This window comes from Bombus vancouverensis, chromosome 2, assembly GCF_051014615.1.
Source record: "Bombus vancouverensis nearcticus chromosome 2, iyBomVanc1_principal, whole genome shotgun sequence".
Lineage (NCBI taxonomy): Eukaryota > Metazoa > Arthropoda > Insecta > Hymenoptera > Apidae > Bombus > Bombus vancouverensis.
The window spans coordinates 19,201,685-19,218,699 of NC_134912.1; positions in this window are offsets into that span (position 1 = coordinate 19,201,685).

Here is a 17,015-nt window from a genome sequence, read left to right on the forward strand (position 1 = left end):
TTAGCTCCGGTAGTAAGAAAAAGTAGATTTCCCCTTAGACAAACGTAACTTTCCGTTGCCGGTGTAACGAGATTGCGTTCGCTTCATACAACACGTTAATCGCGACTTTCTTATATAGCCTATCCAGATCCGAAAAACACGCGCGCCATAGCCAAGGTAGAAAATGCGTTTTCCACCGTAGCTCCTCGCGCGGAACGTCTCCATTTATTCGTAAGATGGTCACGTTTTACTTTAGTCGGCTGGTAGCCGTGTTACCTCGGGCCGCGGTAAATCAACTAAGCGTTTCCGTGTACATATATTTCGATGTTTATGGCCTCGCGTTATCCATCGAATTTCTTTTACCTTCTTTTTTACTCCCTTTGCTTTCCTCGCCTCGTACTTCCGCAGTATCGTCGGCTTATTTTCCGCCTGATGTAAGCTCGCTGCCGCTTGCATCCGCCTACGCGCGGAAGAGCCATGGAACCAACTACGCCCGCGTTTACTCGCTTAGCGTGGTGGCTAGTAAACGGACCGCGTGCTCGTAAAATGCGGCGATCGCAAGACCGCAATAAAGACTTCGAGTTGGTCGTGTGTTGGAGATAGAAGCGCGAAAGCGAGCAACGCTAGGCATGTGGGCAGAGGGATGAAGGGAAGAGAAGGGTTGGAGGATCCTGCAGAAGTGCACCCCGTGGACCGGTGCCAGAGGCCGGCAGCCACTCTCGTGCTCATTGCATCGAACCTCCAGTCGTACGTAAAGGGATCGGTATTTATGGTACTGCCACATTGATTCGTGTAAAGCCGACGGTACTTGACCTCTTCAGCGTAAAGTAGTAGCCGGTCGAAACCACGAATGAATTCGGTTTACTCGCCGTCTACCGGTGGATACGTTGCACGTGTTGGCCCTCCGTGGATAGAGACATTAGCAAGGGTTACTTTATGTACAAGTCGATCCGGCCGCGTTGAAAATTTCATCTGGAACGCGAATTTGCGGCCGACCCAAACTGCGAGCGCATCCTCTGCAATACATAAGCTAATGGCTGAATGTATCTTGCTTTCTGCTTCTATTTTTTTTTTGTTTTTTTTTGCTTCCTCTTTGTTATAGGCTTTTAATATCGGGATAGAAAAATGGTTGCCTCTGTTGCGTTCTTTCGGTCGTTTTCCACTCGATTGCAAATTTTCTAACGTTCAAAGATATCTCCAGTTTGAATAGAATATGAGATAATTCTTATTGGTATGCAGGGTTCCTCGTTTCAATTTAACATCTTCGTCAAACATCTTCGTGACATCTGGTGTTGAAGTATATCAGTCTTTAGAGAAGAATTGATATCCGAAGGGAGAATAATTATTCGAGGATTTGATTACTCGATCGATACGAAACGTTAAAGTGATACGATGAAATGTAAATAACGCGTAGCGGGGTTAAGAATGCTGTTTTTACCTTATCCTATTACGGTAATTTTGTTACATTCGTTTAATACGACCCCTCGCGCAGGTGATACACTCCCGAAACTCCCATACGTGTCATAATAAATTCCGGTAATTTGTGCGCCGGCCGCAATGAATTTCACGCGTGTTATTTCCATAGCCGCGTCTCCGGAAAAATATGGCGATGCGAGATAACGAGCGAACAAAATATGCACACCGTCCGGTAGAAACGGTTCCCACGCTTGGAAAATTGTTCGATCGACAAGACCGATTTTAGAGCCGATTAATCTTCCGCTCGATACCAGTTAATAGAGAACTAGATTCTACCCAATAGAGTCTACCAGTTTCTCTAGCAAAACCGAGCAGGATCAACGACTTTATTCCGATATACCGATAGTTATCTGTAATTTTGTCATTAAATTATATCTTCACAAAAATAAATAAGTGTTTCAAAGATGCTTGTAAGCGATAACGTAGTCGCGATAATGCAGTTCCTCGAATATAATTTTCAATTAAATATCGATCAATTTCTCTTCCTTTTTTCATCGTCTTTCATCGTCTTTTTCAGCGAAGAGAACATTTTTGAAAAATATCCATCTAGAGTTTTCCTAACTTGGGTTTTAGAACGAGACTCTCTGTATTTAAAACAGTTCAAGAAAATATATTTGGCGATAAATCGGCAACTACAAATGTCACAAATTAATGTTAAATCTTTGTTGAAAAATCCTTTCTTGGTGAGATCAGGTTTGCTGATACGAATAACTTGAATTCGAGTAATTCGAATAAACAGAACGAAGCTGGAGAATGAAAAATAATATGAAACACGTTCAACGAAGCAGATATTTCGTAAGTAAAGATGAAGGCAAGCGGGAAAGGGTCGTCACAGGTGGCGTTGACATAGAAACGGGATATAAACGAAACAATCTACGTGGTTCGTTCGGTGATAGATGGTTGCCGTGGAAATCTGGCCAGAAGCCGACGGAGAGGAGAAAATTGGTAGGGGATGGAAAATTATATGTTAGCCGGCCAAATATCTGACGCGATTATAACTTGATCTAAGTTGAGCCCGGCATGGTACCTGCGTGATCTCCGTGGCAACTAACACAGCCGAGAAATCTACAAGTGCACCGACGTGCTTCCGCTTCGTAGGAGACAATTCGATCTGGCCCCGAGGACTCTTGCCCAGAAACAGCACACCCAACCCTGACTGGATATCCTTATTAATTACAACACCGGGTTAAGTTGAATTGTCTCCGTTCCCATTTGCGGTTACCAAGGACGGACTAATTACCGGCAAGTTACATCTCTCGCAGCCGACACCTTCTTAGTTCCAATTATTAAGACATCACGATTTTCGTCGACAGCTGGCTAAACTAGTATAAAGGAATAGTTATCGTTATACGAAATTTAACCACTTAGGAAATTATTACTTGTCGAAGGTATCGAGTTTTAAACTCGAATGTTTCAACTGTCGAGTTTTTACATCTGAAAAGTGGAAAATGTCTGTCTTGCACTTGGTTCAATACAAACGCGCTTCAATCTAGGAAATTACTATTTAAGATATATTAAAGAATATAAGAGAATATAAAATTGAAAACTAGAAAATTTGAATTATCGAGCTTCTAGGTTTGAAAATCGAGGAATTTCCTGCATTTCGTGCATTTCGATAGGAAGATTTCAAAAGAGGAACAAGATAGTAAGCTAAAATATATCTGGCTGCTTGAAGTACAGATCTTTCTAATGAAGAAAAGTCTAAGTTATATTTTAATAATAGCGTTAACAGCGCAACCTAAATGAAACACGAGCAAACTATGAAATATTGATATTTATTTCTTACAAAAAGATTGAAAGTATGTATTTTTTATACAGGATGCCAAAAATACAGGTGACCCTGAGAATAAAGAGATACTTATATTTTAAATCATTAATTTTGGATTCTTCGTTATTTCATCACGCTATCGAAGGATAGTAAATTTTATGTTCCCGATCATCTACCGATACGTATTCTATTTTTAAATACAGAATATTTCAATATTCAAAGATCAGCAACTCGAAGCAAGTACTTACACACACATCGAGATAGCAATATCTTCGCAATATGTGCACTTCAGTTTTTGGCGATGTATACAACATTGTGTATGATTTTCCATTGTGGAAATTAGTTTCGAAGTGAAATTAATCTTGTGATGAGAAAGTTATTAATTGCAGCAAGCCTGTTCCATCCCATAAATATAAAACGGAATAAGTTTCGTGGTAACAGTTTGCAACAAGGGCCTATCTTGTATCCTTGGTGTTCAATTTTTCGGCCGTTTATCCTAAACGTTCGATACGTTAAAAGTTCTCATATCGAGTCGCTTTTCTATTTTCGGTTCACTGAAAGTGACGCGATTGACGCCTCCCTATCCATCTCGTCAACGTTTTGTAGAGGTCTTCTCGCGCACAGTATAGAATCCCTTTATCCCTCATCGAAACGACTTCAAATCTCTTCCCTCTCTTCCTTTGAAAACGACTTTTGGATATGCGTCTTATAAATCTCGAGAATACGCTTAGTCAGTGGAAATTGTTACGATATGTCAGTTTGATCGCGTCCGAAATATGTCAAAAATCACACGGATACCAGATTTATTAAGAAATATTTTGGTATGCTGCGCTCGATGTGATATTTCGCTTTACAGGGGCAATATCGTGAAATTAATTTTAAGTATACCATGCCTGACATGTGACTGAAATTAAATTCGTAAGGTGTGCAGCAAAATAGAATAGCAATATTGGATTTAACATAAATTATATATGAGGTGAATTATTATTAAACGTGTTGGTGTATTAAAGAAACGAGTGATAAAATTGTAATTGTCAATTATATTAAAATCACTTTAAGTACAAGTACAGACATAGTGTACGCCGGTCGTAATCGTCGCTCTCTCAATGCTACTGTTCAACTATACGCTCGCTATTCGACTCTATGACTCGCTATAATGACTGTCCTAGAGAGCACGTTCGTCTATTTGTATCGACCGGTGTTGTTACAAAAAGTTCAAGGGTAACTCCGGTTGACGATTACAAAGAACGACGATAATATTTTGTCCGGAGTTTGTTTACGTTTGAACTTAGCAAGCCAAAACAACGTTGGCACTCCAAGGCACAACAATACGAGTCTTTTCCGATTCGAATCTTCCATTGACTCATGTGCCGCTACATATATGTAGTATGTATATCGGTCGAAAATGTACAAAATTTTTGGAAATTTTATTAACATCGTGATGAGACATGGCTATTATAATTATACTGGTAATATTTAAAAACAATCTGAAAATGTATATTTTCGTTCACAAGTGTCGGAGTACCATTATCATCAGGTACGATAGTCGGTTTAAATTACTAAGAAAATGATTTATCGATCATAATTTTTCATTTGCACAACATAACGATGCAAATCTTTACGAAGATTATTCGTATATGTTAGAAGATGAATACGTGTTAAAAATCGCAAGTGTTGATCCTTGCGATTCCCTAACTTTTTAAATAAAATAAAAAGCGTATGATGTAAATACTAGTGAGCGATAGTAAGTATATGTAGAAAAATTTCTAGAGGATCGAACAACATTAATCAAACCATCCGCAAGATTTCTCGAACGAGACATGCCGCAAGAAGCAACGTCTTCGAAACTTCGAAGTAACATGAATATCGCGTGAACAGTAGCGAGAATATAGCTGATAGCAAAGGAAGAAACTTTATGCAATAATACTATTTGTAAGGAAATAAACTTCGATCGGATAATTATCAGGATCGCTGCCTTACGAATACCTGAACATAATTTATTTTGTATCACGTTGAACACAGATGCGTAATATTGCGGTTTCAACAAGTTTCGCGGCTATCCGCAAAGCGTATAATTTACCTATGGATAATCGAGAGTTTACCGTTTCTGTGACGGGTGGTGGAAACCACTGCATCCCCTCTCTTTCTCCTCCCAGCATGTTAATAGAACGAGTAAACGGCTAAGTTCGTTCTCGCGTACAAACGACAGGGGGTGGAAGAGATAGATACGTTTGACATTACCGTACTAACAAAAAGTTTTATTCAGAGAGAAATTTCCATGTTTCGAGCGATGTGATCCGTGTCGCAGCAGGATTCGAGTGCTTACTCGTGTTTAGTGCGGAACAGAGCCCCGTGGAATCCATTAAAGCACAAAACACACGATTAACCGCCTTCTGCTACAACATAATTCAATCTTCCTGCTGTATTCCAGACGCTTATAAAAACTTAATTTAATTTATGAAGCGAACATAAACCGGCTCATAAATAGACTCCTTTCTAATCATAGCTCGTCAAACAGTCACCTGATAATAAGTTCCATTTGTATCTGTTGTATCAAATTTGGAAATACAGTTTGTTGACGCGAGGACGCGGCTTTCAGGATGAATCAAATAACAAAGTTTTATTATTTGATATTTGTCTTCGTGCCGTTTTCAGGTTATAACTGTGTGTGAATGCGCAGTGTACATAGTATTGTACATAAGGAAATATCAGTATCCTCAATTAGTAATTTCGACAGACTTTGAAGTACATAACCATATATAACGTAATTCTAGCAAAGGCTCCTAGAATATCATGCAAATCCCTCCAATCCGTTAATATGCTTGCTTAATAACAGCAAACCGAATGAAAAATTCATAACGGAGTTTGATAATGGTTTCCAATTAAACTGATAATGAACGCTTACGTAAATAGATCCACCGTACTGGATCACCTTAACCAAAAGTACGGAAGTCCAGTGACGTTGAAAGCACACGTAACTGGGGCATAAAATCAGGTAAAACGAGATCTCTACAGATTCGTCCCATTGTTTCTACTTGTCATCCTGATTTTAATATTATACGAATCCATTATCCATTGCATCGCTCACGAGTGTCTCTCTTGGCCAAAAAAAAACTCATCCTCCGTAACTTTCATCCCGACTACTCCATAGTATTCATATCGGTTCCGTAACGAGATTTCCATTTTTCGATTCCGTCTTTTCCGGCTGCACTATGGTCGAGGGTAACCAGATGAAGCGAAAGGGACAACAGAATCTCCATAATTTCCCTAGGTCTGTCTCAAGAGCCGAGTTCTCACGCTATCGTAACAAAGGCAACAAGAGGAACTCTCCAAGTACACTCGCAAACCAAAACAGAACTCCAAAAGCTATGGCAGGGTTCGAAGGGCCAGCCAGCATGACGACGGCGTTGTCAAGTCTCGGTGACAAACTTCTTACCGTCTGGAGGCTGTGTGATCCACCCTCTCTCTGTCTCTCTCTCTCTCTCTCTCTCTCTGGTGCAAAGCTTGCCTCTCGTTTGCGATTACGTTTCCTCTTGGTCCAGGTCTAGTTTCGCCACTGGTCTCGAATACGTACACAGCAGTGGCCTCGTCACGATCTGGTCTTAGTCATGAGAGTTGCCACGTGTTAGGTGGCAGACACGATAGCGTTGGATGCAGGGAAAGCGGAAGAACGAAGGAGGGAGATGGTAGCTAGAGTACACCAAGGGTTTTCGTTGCGCGATCCCTAAACTTGAGAAATCCACGGCGATCCCGTTCCATCTTTGTCGGACGAACCACCGTGTTGAAGCTCATGAATTTCAGACGCATTCGTGCCCAACTACCTCAGGCTTGCGTTAATACATAGGCCAACGCGAATGGACTACACGGACGTGAACGCACGGCCATGTTTGCGGAAAAGGATACGCGTAATTACCGCCCTGGCATCGCTAGCACCTGCTATGAATCTTTTTCCATGGCACATGTGGCTTTCCTCTAATTCGTTTGAATGGCTGTACTGACGCGTGGAGACCTGGTACAACGCTTCAGTTATTCTACATAGTGGTTCGTTAGTTTTTTTAACTTTGAGGGAGGTTTTCTAATTACTTCGTAAGGGATGAATTTATGATAATATATGTAACATAATTTATGATGTACGACATTCTATACTATAATACTATAATGTATGCACGATGTAGATTAATGCAATGTAAATACATTATAATATAATTTTTTTTTTTATTTAGTTGTTTACATTCACAATTTGTCCGATTTGGACATTTGGTAGAATTTTTTGGCTGTTTGATTATCATGTGGGTGGCTACCCCCAGCGGGGTACCATCTTCGTGTTTGTTAGGTTATATCCTTTGTGAGATCTGTTGGGTGTTTCCTTTTTAGTCCTCTTTCTATGCTTGATGTGTTGATCGTTTCCGCTGCCAGCCGGTTCGGGTGCGTTGCTATTCTTCCTCTGTACCTTCTTGCACATCTGCTAATCTCCTCCTTGACCGTTGGTATTCCCAGGTCTTTCCGATAATATAATGTGAAGCAAACACTGTGTCACTATCTGTTTGATACTTGAAAAGTCTTTCCGTGCTGATTATAATTGTACAGTAAAGATCAATTACATTTCTATAATACATTCTTTTGACTAAATAATAATAAGAATTTGAAGAAGTAGCTCTATGCAAATTCAGTGTATTTCGATAACGCTATTTATGTAAATTTTGATTAAGGACGCGTGCAAATAGTAACGTCAGTTTAGCTGTCGACATGGAACGTTCAAAGTATTTCATCTAGGCTGGCTTTAAACTGTCGCGTTTAATTCCTCCTGATTAAAGAGAAAAGTACAGGATATATTTTTTGAAAGAATTGTGCGTCTCTTGTAAAAGATAAGGATGGAAGAGGTATAAAAGTTAAATGTTATAATTTAATTGTCGCTCGTGCATCTTTTTCGTGCTTCATGGCAATATGCCGGAAGAAATATGCGATGATGGATGTAAAAGTCAAGAGATACAAAGCGAAATTCCCGGTACTGTCCAGGAAAACGAATGCGTATGAGAAAATGGACGTAATAATATGTACGTGTATTTCAAAGGAGAATTACGTCGCCATTAGGAATACAAATGGTAGCGTCGCGGTCGTGTTTTATCTCTACTGTTATTTTTCGTGTTTATTTTCTAATATTTCGACGGGCCACCGTCCACATCCGAACGTAATCCCAATTAGAAATGTAATATTTGCGCGAGCGAAACGAAGGTTGCGTTTACACGAGTACCACAGCACGTACGATCATGGCAGAAATATAGTCACATCGTAAAATGGTCAAGCACTAAAGCTTACATGTTTCGAAAACTGAAATTACAATTGAAAACATTATCAGGGGATGTGATAAGGAACTCGAGTTTCATTTAGAATTTATTTAGGACCGTACGATTTCAAATCAGAATTATTGCTTCCGCTGTATTAGCTGTATGGAAATGTATATTTCCGTTGACAAAGGAACCGTCTGAAAAGATAATCTACACATATGTGATAAACCGCAAATTTTATAAACATATATTTAAAGAGAAATGTAAATTTCGCATAAATTTTAATCAAATAGTACGAATACTTAAAAAATATCTTGTATAACGTCTAATTTAACGAACAGATCCTAGAAATACATAATTTGTTACATTTCACGCGAGCCACGCACATCGTATATAATATATTAAATTGTATATATTATATTAAATATATTAAATTGTATGTGGCTTTTGCAATTTGATATTCAAAATACTTCTATAAAACGTGTACAGCTCTGAGAACGATTGCATTAATCGACATCACCACTTAATATTTTAATTTATAACCTTGCTACGTCGGTTCCTCCAATATCTGCACGTGTCTGTATCGAAGTCAGAAGGACGCAAATTGCTGTTGCAGTCAAGCGTAACGTAAAATCCCGGCTATTAAATTGAAATCGTAAAACGTTTTCGTAAAAAGACGTGCAAAAACTTGGTCGTTTATAGCGAACGTAAATTGTCCGATTGTTTCTAAGTAAAATACAGGTGGAGAAACAAATACGTTGCAAACCTTGTCTACAAGTATTAAAACACTTATAGGAAATGAAATAAATCTGGAAGATCATTGAAAACTTACTACAATTTTTTATAATTATTATCTTGTTTGGGACTGTGAGCTATAAAGAATCTATTTTGAATCTGAATACGTGGAATGATTCTCTAAGATAATATATTTCTTTTATCGAAGGTTTTATACATTACTTCTACGCTACAATTTTATAATACGAGTTTTAAAGCGATGTATCAAAACGCGTTCCCACGGAAACCAAAAAAAAAAAATCACTAACGCAGAAATACAGCGATCAATAAGAAAAGCGACTGATTGATGCCAATAGCTGTCTATTAACGTTGCGAAGCTTCATCTTGTTGTCGACACATACAGAGGCGTGTTTATCGGAAACGTATTATTTCGCTGATATACTGACTCTGGTGACACGTGGTAGTACAAACACGCTAATAAGCTTTGTTCGGTGATTACAACCTACCTTACATTTAAATGAAATTAATAACTTGTATTTAACCTGCGAGTCTTAATAAAAATTTCATGTAAATTCTTAATCTTTCTCAAACAACTAGCTAAACGTAATTATTTTAATCGTTTTGTATCATAAAACACATCGGAAATATTATTGCACGATTTAATATCTAATAGGTTTCCTTGTGTATAACGCGAGTCAAATTCGAAAATTATAATACACAACTCATTCCTCGATATCGAACTTTCGATAATTGTGTCGTTCGATCTCTGAAGACATAAAAAATTTATTCGTAGAATAATACACTCGTCTGGATAGCTTTCGATGATGGAACCTGGATCGTCGATATCGTTCGGGATCGCAAACAAAGAAAGAACAAATGTTTGAAAAATTTCAACTGTAAAGAACTGTGATACCACTGTAAGTCGAAAGGATGAAAGACGCGAAATAGCGGGCACAAAGATAACAAAATATACTCACGCCTACCTTTCCTTACTTTCCGTCGGTCTATCGTGTACTTTATGCTAACCCAAATTCAAGAGCTAACGTTGTATCTTCCTTTCCACGGGTACATTCGAGGCAACGGTGATCGTAGAACGGCGAACAGACAGAGCATTTCAATTGGTTGCTTTTATGCGTTTGGTTATACTTTCAAAAGTCCTACCCACCCTCTCCATCCCTCCATCCCTCGTACAATTCGAGAATTTGCAATTCCCGACGTCGACGCGTGTGTGCGCGCCAGAGAGAAGTCTGATGCCGTTATCTCTACATACTTGCACGAATCTCTGGCTCGTACGACGTGTCTGCATTCCTTTCGTCCTCGAAACGGGAATTAGAAGGCGCGAAATTCGTGGAAAGCTTGATAACGTTAAGAAAACGAAGAAGGAGGAAATTGAAACGTTGCTATAAAATTCGTGGAAGGAAAAGGACCGTTTACTCCGAAAATTCGACAAAACGTCTCTGGTTTATGACAGGGAAATGTAATAGTGACAACGTAGAAACGAGGAAATAAATATATCCCTTGAAAGTTCACGATAAATATCATTTATTTCCTTTGCATTTTCAATCGATCGATCGATTACTCGTCCTCGTTGAATGCACGTTCGAAATTCGATCAATGGAGGATCAAAGAAGATTTTCTATTTTAGTGTCACTTTAAAAATCAAGAAGGAACATCTTAATACAAAAGATACGATTATTCAATTTTGTAGAAGTCAATGCTATATAACATTTAACGCAGATTATATTAATATATTGACAAGCAACATTTTTAACATTATGAACGAAGTAAAAAATAGAAAATGTAATTTGTCCTGTTCCCCTACTGTGGTCTTTAATTATTTTCCTATAAAAGACAAAAGTCACATTTCTCCTGTACAATCTTGAAATATTTTATTCAAATCTATATTTAACAACGTTTAATTACTAAATCCTGACTAATTACTAAATTTTACACGTTTGTGAAACCAGTCATTTCACGTGCAACAATTTTAATATCCCTTACTCCTCCGATTAATAAACCAAGAAACAGATGCAGGTGCTCCTGGTTGAAAATAGAGCTTTAATTTTCATCGAAGTAAAAAATCCTAACGCGAAAACTTATTTTACACAGTGTGGTCGTCTCTGCTCAGGCAGCAATAAATGCTCTTGGACAAGACCGTCCTCGCGGTTTTCTTTCACCAGCGAGTGGCTCAGTCGTAGGGAAGTCTTCTCGAGCCAAGGATTTCCTTTTCTAAAGAGTCGTTGGGGCTAGCTCGCGATACAAGAGCTTATATAACGCGCGTTTTCTCGGCATGTTTCTCTCTCCTGCTGGCACAGCCAGGCTTTTCAAACCTGTTTTTAAGGTGGATAGAGCGCGCCAATAATGCCGTACGTACGTGCATGCGTTCATTTGCGCTCACCTCGCCGTAACGAAATCATTAACCTGTGTCTAGCGGACCCTCCCAACGATAACGTAATCGCGCCATTTGTTGGTCCACCGTTGTGTTATTTAGCAGAGGATCGTACGAAAGGCGAGCTCAGTCGAGACTGCACTGTACGTAATTCGGAACGAAACGCGTCCAACAGAGCATTTACCGTGAGGTTATTCAGGAAATTAAAGTGCAAGTGCGATTCTACGTTCCGATCTTCTTTTGTTTTGCGTTTCGTCGTGATAGTGTCTTGTTTAATTTAGTTTAGATTCGTTTCGTTTTGTTAAATCAAGTGCTCTTCAAGAACGTGTACCATGATAAAAAATATGCCAGTAAATGGTAAACCGAAGATATGGTGTCCAAAAGAGGATTACCAGACGCACGATGGCGATGGTATCTCTATGTCCACGACATCCGGTTCATCAAGCTGGAAGAACATCGCGGAAATCGAGACTGTGATGTATCAGGGCACCAGGGTGAAACAACGAGGAAACCTTTTTGTCTTAGAGCCCTCGAGGATGGTTATCGTCGATTCTAGACAGTCCAGGTATCGACTTGACACGAATAATTTGGCGCTTTAATGTTGAGAGTTAATACAATTTCGTGCAAACGAAGGGGAGATTTCGTTCAAAGGCAATTACGTAAAATGTGAATAATTTTGGACACGGGAAACTTGCATATGAATTTTGTCAATATGTGAATTTTATAAAGCAAATATTTACACACGAAATATTGTATGAGTTGGCATTTTCTTTTGCCGCTTTTTTAGCTTCTACAGTTGTACAAACATGGTTCTGTTCGGGAACGCGTATATATTCTGTTTTGTGTACATAATTCAAATTAAACCGGCAATATACATATATATTGAAAGAGCAGAGGTTTTCAACGTTAGAGATACTTTAATAGATCTGTTCTGTTTCAAAGAATATTGTCAGCTGAGAAAATTTCAATTTGCATAAATATATCGATTTATTCACATTTATTAGAAATAGAAGCGTAATAAGAAATATCTTTATGGATACAAACTACGATACAAAATTTCATTATATATATTACACACAATAATAAAACAAGGATGATCAAGGATGTTCAAAATGTTTGTGTGCGCAATCACGTCGAAACAGAATTTTAATCAGAAATATCATGGTTAAAATTAACACGAAGAACATGAATAAGAAACTTGGCCACACGTATTAACATAAAACGATAAAACGAGAATAATATATTAATCGTTCATGAATATATTCATAAGTACAAAATCTTTTAAACGAAATTACCGATCGCGAAATTGTTAGTACCGTTGGACGATATGAAATCACCAAAAACCTCAAAATAATGAAAAAAACAACCAAAATAACAAGCAACGAAATTTCCAACAAGATAAACCTATATTACCAATCCACCTAACTAGCGTTTCAATCGTAGAAACGCTACTAAATCACGTATTCTATTTTTTTATACCAAGCTAAAATACCACGTGCTTGAAAATTTTCTAAAACGACAGAGTACGACATGTACACGTCTGATAATAATAATCTGGTTTGGGAAAGGTAGGTAGAGCATAAAGAATCAAACGTTCGACCTGGAAAATTGAATTGAGCTAGTCGGGAATAAGATCTCGTTCGTGGAAAACTATTTGAATGCATTCGGGGTAGTTGGAAAAAATACCCGGGTAGCATCTGTTGGTAGTCGGCTTTCATTCTAGAAGACGTTCACGTTGCTGCTTCTTGTAAACCTCATTGCCCGGAACTTGCAAACGCATGCACGTGCGTGCCATTCGTTCGGACCCTGTGTCTACGAAAGTATAAGGTACAGGTGCAAGGGAGGAAGTGACGACTGCAATTGCGACTCGGAACTACTGGCCACGAATACATTCTCGCAGCGCACGTGATCTACTATACGTTGTTTCTTTAGTAAGCGTAGTATTCTTCCGCTTTGTTTCGACCATTCCGATCGGATAACGTTCCATGAAAGCACATAAACAAATGCCCTTGCTTCCACGTATTAATTTTTAATGCCGTTCCCTTGACATCGATGCCAATATTTCTTTATTAGGAAAGATTTATTAGAATACTACTTACGTAAAAAATCTTGCAGCATGTTGCTTAAAATGACAGATTTAAATTTGTACTTAAATTAACACAACCGTCTTCTAAGGCAACGAAATTTCTATAAATTGATTTATTAAAATTTTTGCGAGATATAAGGACACTTACAGGTACAGTTTGACACTTTTACCGATTACATTGCGAATATGCATTCAACGGGGACAAGTAAGCAATTAATCAATCGAAAACGGGGGAAAAAAGAATGACATTTATCACCCGCTTTCAAAGGAGCGATATACGATAAATATATTGATAAACGACTAATCGAAAGGAGATTTTATTCGCATTACCATATTGCGTTATTTAATCGCGCGATACTCGCGTGAAAAAAAAGTGCAATATAGTGGCATCTGCAAGAGTTACGCATTTGTAAAGAATTAAAATGAGGCTTACGTAATAACTGTAGAGTATTTTAAAAAAATATGTACTTGTTATATCATTATGCAAAGGTAATTTTATATTTTACCTATGAAAATTCAGTTATCTTTCGATTTCACTAATTAAACGATCGATAAATCTCTTATCGTGTGATAGATCCATTTAAAAAAATAACTTTTACCTTAATAACTCTTTTTCTATTGCTCGCAATTTAATTTAGTAAGTTATAAAGTAAAATCTAAAAATAGCCGAATTTTCAATGGTTAACCCTCATTCCATAGCGTGAATTTAGGTGTCGAAAATTTACGTAATGTATACCTACGTACGCCTTATATGACCCCGAAGAATATTAAAAAAGTAATTGGCCAATTTTCAATAAGATCGAAAGCACAAACTTCAGCAGCTGTATTCCAGGTATATAAATTCTTTTGGCAAAAGAGGTAAAAGTCATAATATGGGAGGCTGCTCGACGGGCAAAAGTCAGTCGAAGGCAAATAATTCGAAGAGCGTTTTCATCAAAACGCCAATACATTCGACGACAGGAGCGATCGAAGTCAACCAAGCATATCAAAAGAGACCAGGACGATGGGTTAGGTTTTCTAGCAACGTATAAGCTCGGTCTTCCGTTAACGTCGAAAAAGGCATCGACGTCGGTGACGACCCAACAGTCGAAGCTCTTTCCATTTGGTCAAAAATAAATTACAAGGAAAAGAGTTTTATCCTGCATGGTTTTCGATCCTCTTCTCTTTCGAGGAAGATCCGAAAGAGGAGAAACTGCTCCATGCCTGTTCAGAAGCTAGTCGACCAAAAGGAGGTTTACATTGATCGGCAAATCCCAATCGGTTTCGTCATTAAATATTTACAGCCAGGGGCCAGAAGTCCAGGGATGAAGTTGTATCCTCGTGGAAGCTCGCGTTTACGTAAGTGAACGCAAGTAAAGCACCAAAGCTACGCCGCCGCTGTGTCCTTATTATATGCAGAGAGTTTCATGGTAAACGGATTCGATAAATAGATTCCAGTTCAGATTATCGACACAACCGAATCAAGTAATCGGCCGCGTTCAATTTCCCGTTACCACGATATTTACGTTGCGTAATGGTTAATAAGCTTCTGCAAATACGCCAAGTTAGAGTCGGTTAACCAATACATATAACGTGCAATGTAAAATATTCGATTTACAAGAGGCGAACGAGTTTCGTGAAAGTAACTTAACCTGTTGTTGTTGCAAGGAAACGATTTATGCTTTATACGCGTTAACCGTAATCATCTCGCGATGCAGCGGTTTCTAACGAGGCAACTCGACGATATAACATTCCTATTGCAGTAAATGGCCATTGAATTAGGAACATACGGAAACATTTTTATTTATAACGATACTATTTCATAAGCGATAAACTACTCTTAGGAAAAGTAATATATGTAAGTACACATGTATATACATACTGAGATCGCTTCGATGTTTCAACTCTACCACAAAAATAAAAAGTGTCGAAAATTTTGAATAATCCTAATTTAATACAACAACCGCAATTATTAGGTTTACTCGAATTGCACTTACATATCGATTTTCGACCATTAAAAGCCTTCCGATTATTTGAATATCCAGAAGAAAATCCCGGAACAATTACCGTTTAATCGAGCGTCGTCTTTATCGGAGTAGCAAAATGAACGAGTGGCGAAGTCGCGAATACTAGCACGCGACGTAACCTCGATTTGCAAGAATCGGTGTGAGAACAACTCGATCGAAGAATGATTCTAATTAAGTCGAATCCCTTTTATGTTAATGCACCGGCGCCGTACAGTTTCTCCAAACTTGTCGCCAAGACCCGCGAACTCTTTGAGACTTTATCGGATCTTTAAGCGCCTGTCTTAGCATTCGCTCATTTCGAAGTACGGGCGCGCGCTTTGCCGCGCAAGTACCGACGTCGGGAATATTTATTCAGCCGAGCTCCCTTTCGAGGACCGCTCGATTTGTCAAGATTACGCGAAATCGAGTCTTCTCTAGTTCGAGGAAACTAGAGGCTGTCACGTATAGCTACCGTACGGTTTTACGTATACTCTTGCAACGGGACGATGGGAGCACGCGAGCGCGTAATTCGACTCTACCGAGAATGCCGATGCATTTGCATAATTGTGCGTACAAATTTCGAACTTTGCCAGAAGGATTTGCCTGGCTCACCGCGAGCCGTCGCGGGGCGAAGCTGAGCGACTCCGCGTCTACGCCACTGTGCAGCTGCGGTTCCTCGTTCGTAGATTCCGAATTCTATCCGATGAATTATTTATGCGAATACGCGTCATTTTAAAAGCAGCCGTAATTTCCGAGCGAGTTCCATCGCGTCTGCATTTCGGTGCTCAGTGCCGGAAACGTGTACGACGCTACTCTGCTCCAACGAAATATTTCACCTTAATTTCTCTGTATCTTTACGGCCCATGTATCATAGAAATATAGCGAATAAATGCAGGATGTTTTTCTTGAATTACGTTTTATATCGGTTAAGATAAACATCTTACAATTAGTTAGCTGCATCGATAGAGAACATCCTGTTAGGACGAGTTGAGTTGATTCAGAATGACGAATATTCTGACTTATGATCTTCTTTCCTCAAAATCTTTTTTTTTTTTTTTTGTTAAATTTTGATGCTCATATTTGTATGTAGGTTGAACTGAATATTTGATAAACACGACGTTCTTTATGAAAAGGCCTAATACTTATCATTAAGATATGTCGCGCAATTAAGTTTAAAAAGAAATATGTACATATTGAGAAATTTCAAAAACTTGTGCATCATAGTCCGCATTATTGAACAAGACAGCGCATTCATATCACTGCAGAGTTTTGTGGGAGTTTAATATTAATACACAATTTCGCTTGAAACTGT